The 13,387-nt window shown below is 30.5% G+C and overlaps 2 long non-coding RNA genes across 3 annotated transcripts; one reads left to right on the top strand and one right to left on the bottom strand.

Moving 5' to 3' along the window:
* The first annotated feature begins 949 nt into the window (after positions 1 to 949).
* Positions 950 to 9,461, top strand: LOC145953208 (uncharacterized). 2 transcript variants are annotated; one of them, XR_014430770.1, is made up of 4 exons: positions 950 to 1,520; positions 1,705 to 1,896; positions 1,976 to 2,179; positions 8,177 to 9,461. It is a non-coding gene; the product is annotated as an uncharacterized LOC145953208 (long non-coding RNA). The 2 variants fall into 2 exon arrangements; XR_014430769.1 differs by having other exon boundaries at positions 1,705 to 2,179.
* On the bottom strand, positions 4,051 to 6,177 carry LOC145953207 (uncharacterized). The gene is made up of 2 exons (XR_014430768.1): positions 5,188 to 6,177; positions 4,051 to 4,398 (listed from the first exon to the last, which is right to left on the bottom strand). It is a non-coding gene; the product is annotated as an uncharacterized LOC145953207 (long non-coding RNA).
* Positions 9,462 to 13,387: the final 3,926 nt, after the last annotated feature.

The following is a 13,387-nucleotide window of genomic DNA, read 5'->3' as shown; positions in this document are numbered from 1 at the left end:
TGTCATATGACTATGGTAGAATTATATATTGATGTTGATATTGTTGGTACATCTTCTTTTATCTTTACAAGATTTAACTACAACAGAAGAAGCACATCAACCCCCGATTTTAACACATTCAAATGTAATGAGTAGTCACCATCAGTTTGAGCAAATAATTTCGCCACCAACAAATCATCATGATTCAAATGTTGATTTTGCAATAAACTTAAGTGATGATGATGATATCAATGTCGATCAAGATGATGAAATTGAAAATGATATCTCATTAGATGAAGATAACATTGATAGCAATGATAATTGTATGATAGACGTACAATCACCATTTGAAGTTGAGCCTCTCAAAATGAACGAAATAGGTAATTACAAATTTTTTTCTACCACCATTATAATTTTGTAATATTTATTATTCATCTTGTGTCTCTTGCCACCATGTAGGTCCATCACAACCTCCACTTTGGAGCAATACTCCACATTATAGTTACATCGATTGGTCTCATCCAAATCAAGAGATGCGGTATGGTGGGTTAGATGTTCCCAATTCTTGGCACTTGAGGATGAGTTATATGTTAGGGCTACGTTTTCATATAAAAGTTGATGTCCAAATGGCCATTAAACACTACTCTATGAATGCTCACCAAACATTTGTAGTTGTTGAGTCTAGATTAAAGATTTTGTCTGTAAGATGTCCTAATAGAAATGAAGGTTGCCCTTGGAAACTAAGGGCTATTGTGTCCACTAAGTTGAAGAAAAAGTGGGTCATAAAGAAAAAGGGTGGTCGACACACATGCATTAATGTAATGTTGTCTCAAGATAACAAAAAATTGGACTCTGAATTCATTTACTCTTGCATATTAGGTAACTTTATCTATACATACTCTTTCAAATATTTTTAAAAAAGGTTATTTTCCTAATAACTGTTAATTTTATGCTTAACATTTCGTTTCAAGAATAGTGAAGGAAGATGCTTCCGTGTCAATTTCGTTAATTCAATAAAGAATAAGTGGCCAATTTAATTATAAGGTTTCGTATAGAAAGGTGTGGAAAACAAAACAAAAAACCATTTCAAGAGATTTTGGTGATTGGAAAGATTCATACGACCTTTGGTCAAGGTGGTTGAATATGATGCTAGAATGTTGTCTTGGGTCTATTTATAGACTTGAGACAACATATTATGTGTCCAATAATGTTGTTGACGCATGTTTTCGAAAGTTTCATCGTGTGTTTTGGACATTCAAACTTGTTTGTGATGCATTCAATTACACAAAACTCATCACACAAATTGATGGAACATTTTTATATGAGAAATATTGCGGCACTCTACTAATTACTACAAAACAAGATGACAATGCTCGCATTTTACCAATTGCTTTTCTTGTAGTTGAAGGTGAAACATTGGGTGATTGGTCATGATTCCTGTCCAACAATTGTTGATCTGTAACTACAAAGAAAGACATTCTTTTAATATCAAATCGACACCAAAGCATCAAATCAGTCATGGAAAATCAAAATAATGATTGGTAACCACCTTATGGCTATCATATTTATTGTATTCGTCACATTACAAGCAATTTTAACCATTGGTTTAAAAATGTCAAACTCAAAGAAGAGTTGATTCACATGGGTATAACATTATTTTCTTCTTATATTTTATGTTTTTCGAACTATATAATATGTTATCCTATTAACTTTTTTTTGTCATAGAGTTTGGACATACAACTTGCAAACATAACTATTTTGAGAGGCTTGAACGATTTCGTGAGATTAGCCCAAAAATTCGTCGATGGATTGATGGGATTTTGCTAGAAAAATGGAGTCTCGGCTATAATGACGAAGGTTGCAGATACAGTTACATGACCACAAACTTGTCTGAGATTGTCAACAAGATCTTAAAAGGTGCTCGTAATCCGCCAATAACAACTCTTATAAAATGTACATATGCTAGGTTAGTTGAGTATTTTTTTGCAAATGTTAGGTCAAGCAAACATAGAGCTTGCAGTTGGTCAACGATATTGTCAAAAGTTAATGGATGCTATACAGAACAACCAATAGAAAATAACATTTCATTTCGTTCAAAGATATGACTATGAGGCCACCAGATTTGAAGTGGAAGAAACTTTCAATTCAGTTACACAAAGAGGTGGTCACACTTGGACAATAATTCTTAATGAACGAAAATGTGAGTGTGGTTCTTTCCAAGCTTACAAATATCCATGTTCATATACCACTGCCGCATGTACTTATATTCGCATAGATCCATTGAATTATGTTAATGCTGCCTACTCAAATGCATATATCAAAGGCCAATGGTACCTACTTGATAGTGATGACAACATTCATCCTACTGACGAACCTCGCATTGTCCCTAACCAAACTATGTTGTGTGCTAATGGCCGTCCAAAATTAATCCATATAGGACATAAAATGGATTAGACAAATTCACAACGAAGATAATGTTGTGGACATTGTAGGGTTGAAGGTCATAATAGAACAAATTGTCCTCAACTAGCATTAAATATCATTGATGACCTTAATTATTAATGTGTTTATAGAGTTTAGGTCATGTAATATTCAGTCATGTGTAAGTTTTATATATTTTTCAAACACACATGTTATAATATGAAATAATGAATAATATGAAATATAAATTATAGTTCATTACATAATTCAAAGTACTAAAAACAACAAAAATAAAACAGATACAAATGAATAATCTCTTAGGCCTTCATTGTGGATCTGTCGGATCATGAGGTGATAAAATACATTGATGTCCACGATGCCTACCACCCCAATCTGGATTCCTTCTTATAGGGTCCTCATTTTCTATAACTTTTGTTGATTGCTCGCTTGCAAAGGCTTGGTTTAGGTCATACCCTAAAGCTGCCTATCTCAAATAAGTACCTCCAAAAGCAGGCTGTTCAAAAGAAGTACTTGCAAAAGAAGTAGATCTAAAATAAGTACCCTGCATATGATCTCTGCCATATCTAAATGGATAATATGGTGCAGACGGAGTCATCATGTTCCCCATATAAGCATCTGGTGTGTGTCTTGGTGGAGAAGGTATATATGTAGTAGATGGTGGTAAATATGTATCAAACAGAGATGAAACGTAAGCAGTAGAAGTATGACTATCAATAATAGTATCACACTATCACCTAAAGTATATACCTACTGACTATAACCCTCGAATGGTGTCATTCGATAAGCATAATAACTACCCAAAGGGGGGGTCATGTGATGGAACATATATATCTACAGGCTGGTGATCTATACGCTTGCGTCGACATCTAAGGCCACGACCTTTTCGTCGGCCCGCACCAATATCTTCCATAACAACAGGTTCAGGCTCGTCTTACGATGGTGCTAGTGCACATGTATAAGGATATTGAAGTTGGTGAAATTCATTATATATCTCTAAGTAGTTAGCAATATTATCAGTCAATTCTTCCATTGAAAAATTGCTTCTAGGTTATGTTTTGGTCTTATGATACATTTCCTTAATAGTGTCCTCTTGTAAATAAAATTTTTGTTAATTTTACATGTTCAACTTAATATTAAAAACACTAAATCAATTACTTATAAAACATTTATTGTTATATATGACTTACCACATAACCTTATTTTACAGTAATGTGCGCAATCCAATGTCTAGTATGTCTTTTACACCACACCATATGTACTCTAAATTACTACTTAAACGTGCAGTAGTACAAGCTTCTTGTATCCAAATATGGTCTAACCTTGTTTCCCACTCATGTACAAATTAAGATAGCATGCTGAACTCACCAATCAATATCATCTTTGCCATGTAAAGTTAGATCGTGCAAATTATCTGACGGGCGTGGAGGACAGGGAATCTGTTGTATCATGCCAAACTATAGTGCATCACACGGTCATGATGGTGATACTCAATAATATGAAAGTCTATCAATGGAACTACTGCCTTCTAAATATTTGTGTTTTCTACACAATATGGTGATAGAGAATGAAAATATTGAAGGTATGACTATTAAACAAACTGTACACAAAAAACACAAAAAGTCATAAATGAATAGTAATTTCAAGATGTCTGCTTGAAAATTATAATCAACACAAACTCTCAACGTAAATCTTTATCTTTCATTGTGACACCCTCTACCCCGCATATCCTACTTCAATAAATTTAAATAATATAACTTTAATAATCAAACATGATTACAGAGTATCACATTTTTAACAAACATAATCAGCGGAAATTACAAAGAAATAAATCTCAAAGTTTTCAAAGTAATTTAAAATAACCTTAACAACCTAATTTAATCTTATCTATACCCCGATGTCACATGTCCTATCAGAGCATAGCCCATAAAGAAGCCTAAGCTTCACCACCAACATCCTCAGCCTCATGCTGATAATCACCTGTATAACGGTTAAAGAAAAAAATAACACAAAGAAAAAGGGAGTGAGAAAACATCTCACTCGGCTCACAGTGTAGGAATATATACTAGATAGCCAAACACAAACAATACATACGTAAAATAACAATATCTCATATTTGCACATATATCATGCATTGGTTTTCTTGACTAGACTCACAAATGCATGCATGTGGCGCCATACGGAAGATTCTCATATCATCGTGGGTGACCCTAAGGTACACCTGGTTATCATATCGTGGGTGACCCAAAGGTACACCTAGTTATCATATCGTGGGTGACCCAAAGGTACACCTAGTTATCATATCGTGAGTGACCCAAAGGTACACCTTGTTAGTCGTGGGTATGCGGCCTCGCGGCACACCTGGAGTATTGTATGCATATGATGCATGTCAAACAAGACTCTATGCATTCTCATATTACTTTATCACTTTCCATGGTCATTTCATATCTCATTAACATATTATCACATTTCATATCTCATGTCTCAATCATATTTCATATTATCTCATGGTCATTTCACATCATCATATTTCATCATCACATCATATCATATTATCATCATATCATATCATCACATTCACATTATCACATCATATTCACAACTTTCACAATCATAGTCTCAACATAGTTTCTATTCATACACGTATATTAACCAAGCAATTAGAACATACAAACAATATGACATATAACAAACACAGGATTGGGAGCCAATCCCACTACCCAGCATACAATCCCACACCCAGAGCGAGGTTTCTCACTCCCCCCTTACCTGGATGACAAGCGCTGAAACTAAAGAAGAGCTTCCTCCTCTAGGCTCCTTCTACTAGGATAGAACCACCTCCTATGGATTCCTCTAGGTCTTCAAAGAGAAGAAGAGGAGAAGAAGAGAGTATAAGAGAAGAGAGAATGAGAATTGAGGGATGGTTTGCAATGGAGAAGTGAAGGGCTATTTATAGCCTTCAAGACACATTAAAAAAATGGAAAATAATGAAAAAATCTTAGACAAAACTAAGTGGAATGAATTAGTGAGATGAATTATTAAAGTTGGTGGGATGAATTAATGGAGTTGGTGCCATGTTCTTTTCCTCACCGACTTTAGCTACTGATTTGGACCTTATAGACAGCCGAATCTGAAAATATTTCCTTCATGAAAGTTGTAGGATTTTCTCTTATCTTTCCATAGCCACCAAGTTTGTATCATTTGAACAACCACCGACCAAGTTATACCCCACAAACCGAGGCTTGCCAATCAGTCCAGCGAGAAACAATTGTATCAATCAAATTCCAATTTTGACCTCCTAAACGACCGATTTTGCAAATGGCTATTTCTGTAAAAGTTGTGAGTTTTTCTCTTAGATTTCCATTGACACCAATTTTGCATCATTTGGACCATCACAGCCCAAGTTATGCCCTAAACACCGAGGTTTGCCAGTCAGCCCAGCGAAAACGATTTTATTGAAAAGAAAGTTTACAACTATCTAATTAAGCCCAACAATATACATATATTTCTAAAGCCTATAATTAAGCATAAATGGAGTATGAATTAGCTACATTTGGAATAAAAGATAACTACCAAATATCATAATAATAATAGTAACCATTTTGGAAAACTGGGGTGTTACATTCATCTTATTTAACACATCGCGAATCTGAACAAAAGTTCTTTGTGTCACCTACAAGGCACTATTCTACCTAAAAATATGAAAAAATCAACAAATTAATTAAAAGTATTTGTCTAATGTTAAATCTAATATTTAATAAGGTAATTTAATTTAAAATATTAGCTTGCACCTAAAGGAATGCCAAAAGTATTTTTAGTGGTGCAGTAAAATACATGTCCCACTAATTTCTTTATTGTTATAATTAGTGGCAATGCACAGTTCTCTATATAAATGAGCAAGCAAGGCTGATCTCCAACTAAGGTGACCACATTGGTCTAAATCTGTTAACATGACCAAATATCGCATTGATACTAGAGTTGAAGACTTGTCAAAAAAGTATACCTCCAAGCAACCGCAAAATATAAACTCAAGCATATCATTCCATTTGTTGCACGTTGTGCACATGGATGGAAACATAAAAAAAAATGTTTATCAACCCAACTCATCTTCATCCTTCCACCTTTAATTGCATTTGTTGGTGGTGTTATTCCAAACAAAGCTTTGAAAAGTGTGACCCATTTATATGTCGAACAACTAGTAATTGGGTCTCCATGTACCTTTAGACCAAACAAAACTGAAACATCTTCCAATGTAATTGTACACTCTCCAAATGTCATGTGGAAAGTGTGTGTTTCTGGTCTCCACCGCACAAATAATGCTAAAATTAATTGGTGGTCAATAGGAAAGTATGACATTTCTACCACTTCCAACATTCCTGCTTGTGCTAGATAAGGTCTTACTTCATTAGGAATTGACCCAACTTGATGACCGCTTTTGGTAGCTATTTTAATACAAAGAACTCTATCAGGCTCACAATTCCACATGTGCTTAAAGACGTGAATTGATTGCATAGTCAACAAAGAATCATCAATGGGTCCTGAATTAACTCTTTGACGAGATATTATGAAATTATACAAAATCAAGAAATGCATGCATAAAATTAAAATAATAAATATTTAAGCCCCTAAATAATGAATAATCAATTAAATCCTAAAAAAAATTATCTTATACTACTACATCAAAATTATATAATTAAAACCACATAAACAAAAAAAATTAAACTTAATTTTAATTTACTAAAAAAGTTAATTTTATTTAATTTAAATTTTATAACACAAAACAAAATTACTTCTGTTTCTAAAAACTTAAAAAAAATCTAAACTCCTTCAAATTTTAATCATCAACAATATCAACAAATATTTCATGTAAACAAATTTATAACCTAAAATTATAAATGCAAAAAACAAAATATTGTTATTATACATAAAAAATTACAATTAAACATAAATTAATTTAAACCCTAACCAAAATAATCTTATACTACTAAATAAAAATTATATAACTAAAACCATCAAAACAAAAATTTTAACACTTCATAAATTATTTTCACATATACTAAATTTTATATTTTTCATATATAAAATTTGATAACTTAAAAATTACAAAATATACATGAAAATAACAAAATATAATTCTTTTAAAACTTAACAAAACTTACATATTTAAACTTCAATTTAATTAACAAAAAATTTATTCTCATATAAATAAAATTTTTTTAACACAAAACTATAACTACTCATCTTCTCAACCTCAACATCAAAATCAAAATTAAAACCCTAAACCACAATTATTCATTCTTCTATTTCTAAATACTTAAAAAAAATCTAAACTCCTATAAATTTTAACCATCAATAATATCAACAAATATTTAACAAATCTATAACCTAAAAATATAAATGCAAACAATAAATATTATTATTAAAAAAATAACATTTAAACAAAAAAAAAATAAAATTTAACCCTAACCAAAATAATCTTATACTACTATATCAAAACTATATATTTAAAACCATAGAAATACAAATTTTATTACTTCACCCTAAATCCTAATTTTTTTTTCACATACTAAATTTTAATCATAAAGAAATTTTCCACAAATATTATTTTAAACCTAAAAATAAATATGAACAAGTCATACTATAATTATTTTAAAATATTAAAAAAATTAAAATTACTTCTTCTCTTTCTCTTTCTTTACTCTTCTTTCTTTTTCTTCTTCACTCTTCACTCGGAGCTCAACACGTCTCTCTCCCTCAGGCTCAACCTCACCTTATAATGGGTTATGCTTCGGGAAGCAGCACTGGGAGGTGCAATGAATGGTCTCCTCTGCATGGTCTTGGCTTGCTCCTTTGCATGCTTAACTACATTGCATGCACAACTTGCATGAGCAAAGCTGCTCCTCTACATGTTGAATGGACTCGATCAAGGCACAAGGTGTCAACCAGGCTAGCATTTTTTACCTTCAACAAAAGGCATCATCCATGCTGACGTTTTCTTCTTCATTTTTTGCTCCCCTGCTCGTTAATGGGATACATGAAGGAAACGTCAATGCACTTGACGTTTTCTGCTTCTAGTACCACAAGCATGTAAGCAGCAAGCAAGGTGTCACAAACGATGAAGTTTTCCAGAAGTCGTCACTTTCGATGACATTTTTTCTCATCCTACATGGCCGAAACGATTTATTTTGATAATTAGTTTATTTTATTTTATTTTACAAAATAATATTTTTTTCATTATTTTTTTTAGGTTAAAAAGCCCATATCATTAATGTTTTTGTTTACAGACACATGAGTTGAGTCATGTTGTACATGTTAATGAGGTATTTCATCATACCAATATACGAAAGTTTGAAAGTGAGTAACTTGAGTAGGCATTTCAAACTTCAATTTGTAATTCTTCTTCTCCTCCTCCTCCTCCTTTTTCTTCAAAAATAAAAAATAAAAACAAATGAAGATGTGAGAAGTGAGTAACTTGAAGAGGCATTTCAAACTTTAATTTTTGAATCAAATGATCTCGTAATAAAAGCTACTCAAGAGAAGTTGTTCACCTTTGGGCACAAGAAACATGAAGAGAACAAATAAAATAAGATTTTAAAGCTTTTAGGATGTATGTTAAATCCTTTTTTATAGGTCATGGTAGTTGTGGCTTTAGCCAAAGGGGGAGAAAAAAATTTTGATTGACAAAATTTAGTTGAATTTATTATACCTCTTATTGTCAATACAACAATGAACTTTGTAAAGGAAAATAATGTTGATAAAATTGTTGTAGTTCTTATGGTACAGGTCTTTCAGAAATGGATTGAAACAATTTCAAGGATTCTTATTTGAACTGGTAAAGTCAATGTTAAGTTTAGGGATATTAAGTTTGTTGATTCTCATTTACTTGAAGGTGACCCAATAAAAAAGTCTAAAGGATGAATAGAGATCAAAGTTTGAAGTGATAAAGAAAAATCTCAAAGGGGAGTATTGACAATTGAGATTTTTTCACAATCATAATTAAACATTTTAATAAAATCTTTGCAATTTTCTATTTTATTTGTAAGTTTAGTTAAAGATTTCTTATGTTAGAATAAACAAATTTTAATTACAGGAAAATGATGTTTGCTTATTAGCTTAATCATAAGTCTTCTCATAATTAACCTTAAAAACCAAGTATTTATGCCTCAATTTTTTCGCCTCTTCTATTATCTCATTTGCCACCAAAATATGCCACCAAAATATGCCACCAAAATACTATGAAGTACATACCTTTCACCCAAGAATGCACTTTTCCACAACACTTCTTGATCATAAAACTCATAAAGAAATCTCATTATGTCATCTTTTAAAATGCTCCAAAATGATTAAATAAACTTAAAGTTGAAACCATCCAAGCCACACATTTTAAGATACCACATTCCCATAACACTTCCCGATCACCTTCAATTCTTCAAATTTAGCTACAAGCATCATGTTATTTTCACATAAATCTTCTTAAACCACACTCCCTCCAACTTGGGTCTAAACATTTTTATTTCTCTAAATTTACCCTCAAAACAAATTTCCCACTTCCCATTTTACTCTACTAACATCTTCTACCCAAGCATTGTCAATATGCAACGCCTTTAATATTTTTTCCTTCTTTTCCAATTTACATAAGTATGAAAGTACTTTGAATTTTGATCACCTTCAAGCCCCTATTTAACTCGATCATTACATGTAGTCATCCCTCCGAAACTCTTGTAATTCATTTTTCCTTTTAACATCGTCATCATCAATATCCTTATAATTTTCTTTTCTTTTTCTTTTTTCTCCAATCCACTCATATCTTTTCTTTTTCTTTTTCTCCAATCCACTAATATTAGTCCCAATAATATACGTATATATATATATATATATATATATATATATATAATATTTATAGATAGAAAATACATGTTTAGTAGTAATATTATACATAATAACGTATTAGTAATATTTACCATTACGTGCGTAGTTACTTACTTTTACATATATATTACATTTTATTAAAAATATTTATAATACGTGCTTATTTACATAGTTACTTTTTCTACTTCTATTATAATATTTACATGGGTGGTTGAAACAAATTTACAATTGGATTCACATGGTTAGCAGGCGGTAAAAAGAAAGTGACTATTATTGGGCCGTCGATCACTGTAAGGACTTCTTGGTTTGGAGAGAAGGTAAAACTCGACACCACCACTCCATTAAATGTGACTGCGTTTGCTACCGCATCAACACTCCATGTAGTTCCAGAAAATACTGCAGATATCATTGAGGGAAAAGGTCCTGGAATGTGGGGCGCATTCATCTATATATATATATATATATATATATATATATATATATATATATATATATATATATATATATATATATATTTTATATATAAATTAATAAAAATTTTAAACAAGAAAGATAAGGAGTGAGAACAATTTTCAAAGAAATATTTATAATCACAGAGCATGCGTAACAATAGTTAATATTAGAAAAAAAATATATAAAAATTTGAATTACACTTGCAGTGACTAGTCAAGATAAATGAGCATTACAATATCAACCAACAAAAGAATTTTTAATCTTAACTCCTTACTCATTTAAATCCCCAAGGTCAAGCCTCCAGTTACAAATAATTCAAATTTTATCTTCTATAGCCATAGAATAATATTTATCTTTAAAACGAGTCAAAGACATTTTAAAAAACTTATTTTATAATCAATCATAAAAACAATCACGCTAAATAAATTTGAGAATTTATCATTATTTAAGCTTTAATTAAATAACATATACGTAAATAAAATATATTAAGAGCACCAATTAATTAAATGACAATGATAATCATTATAAAATAATTAAACAATATAAAATATGAATATATTAATAATTATTATGGATAAAAATAATCATAGATTAAGCAAATAAATGAGGTTAAGGACACCTCACTAAATAAATATATACATAAAAAATAACATAAATAAATAAACAAAGTAGTATATAAAATTTTAAAGAGATAAGTTCTCATCCCCCTTACCTTAAGGTTGTTTATCTTTCTTTCTTTTTCTCTTTCTCTTTCTGTTTTTTTTTTATATTCTGAGAAAAACTTGTTTAATTATTAAAATAGGTATATAGGAAGACCCAACAAGAGTTGAACCTATGCCCTATACCTTATAATCTCTATGTATAACTAGACAAATCATTAAGTCATTCCATTTTATATGTCTGTTACCTTATAATAAGTTGTTTTGTTATCTAATTATAATAAGATATTATAAATATTTATAATATAATTGGATATTATACATACATATATATATATATATATATATATATATATATATTTAGTTTACTAGATATAAATAAAAATAGCCTACTAGTATTTACCTATTCATTTTAAATATACAAACTAAAATTTAAGAGTTTGATTTAAAATAATAATAATAAAATTATAAATATTAGATGATTCTATTTTATTAATTAGATCATAATAATTATATAATTAGGAATAAATATTTTATAATTTTATTTCACTAAAATGTTGTAATAAAAATTTGATATATATATATATATTGTGAAAATATTATACTTATTCTCTATTATATATATATATATATATATATATATATATTATAATAACTAAAATTTCAATTACTATTTTAAGAAGAGTACACTTAATAATAATATTGAGAATATTGTTATCTAAAAATTTAAGACATTACACCCATCCTTCAAACTTCAAGTCTTTCCACAATGTCTTCCACATTTTTTATGAATCTTTTATCCATGAACCAACAATCAAAGACTTTAAAAGCCTTAAGTCTCCAATCAACTATATTAATCTTGACTAAAATAGGACAATGGTCTGAAATACTTCTAGCATGAATATATTGTGTGTAGCCTAGCCAACTATTGTACTATTCTCTTGATGCCAACACTCTATTAATCCTACTCTTCATTCTTCCATTTGGTCTATACCAAGTAAATTGCCCTCCCACCTTAGGCATATCGTCCACATCCATCTCCAAAATGAATTTATTAAATTCTTCTTTTTCACCTACACCCTTATTTTCCTCGTTAAAATCAACCCTTTTACATGCTCTCCTTACATAGTTAAAATCTCCAACAATACACCAACAAACTATAAGACTATTAGCTTTTCCTATCCTTAATTCTTCCCAAATTCTTTTCCTCTTTCCTTTGTCACATGCAGCATATATATATTTATTATAATAACCTCCTTCCCATTTTCTCTCCACACACAAATATATTCTACAAACACATATTGATTTCTCATTTGAAAACAATTTGTGTTCAAAATGTACAAAAGTCTTCCAGCTAATCCAATTGATGGTGAAACAACTCACCCCATACTACAATCACTCCCATAATGAACAACTATTATCCACTATTTCCTTTTTGAATTCTTGAAGATATACAAATTAAACACCTTTTTTTTTTTAATAATATTCCTCACAAATTTCCCCTTCAACCTCCCCTTTAACCCTCTCACAATAAAATGATAACATCTTCATATGTTCATTTTGTTCCTTCACTCAACAAGCTCCATCTAAACTTGCAAAAGTTTGTCTTGATCTCTTTTCTCCATATTTTTTTTATACATTTTTTCTACCATTGTGTTTTCATCGCTTTCAAAAGTCACCCAATCTTCTTTCCTAACTCCCATAACTTTCTTACCTCCAATACATTATTTTTTATTCATAACAGACAATTGCAATTATGAATACAATTATCTAAAAGTATATTATTAACCTCAAGTTGTTATTCTCTAATCTATTTTCCTTTTCCTTTCTTAGCACCTTTGTTATATAAAGACACTAAAGTTAGCTCGTATGATGTTGACCCTTCTTCAAGAATTGAATTTCCTCCCAATGGTTCACAATGCACCCTCTTAATCAAAGGCCAAAATCTATTTCCTTCATTGTAATTGCTTCTGTCATCCTCCTTATTA

The sequence above is a fragment of the Cajanus cajan genome, chromosome 11, assembly GCF_000230855.2.
Source record: "Cajanus cajan strain Asha chromosome 11, NIPB_CcT2T_4, whole genome shotgun sequence".
NCBI classification, from domain to species: domain Eukaryota; kingdom Viridiplantae; phylum Streptophyta; class Magnoliopsida; order Fabales; family Fabaceae; genus Cajanus; species Cajanus cajan.
This window is presented reverse-complemented; position numbering and strand designations above follow the sequence as displayed.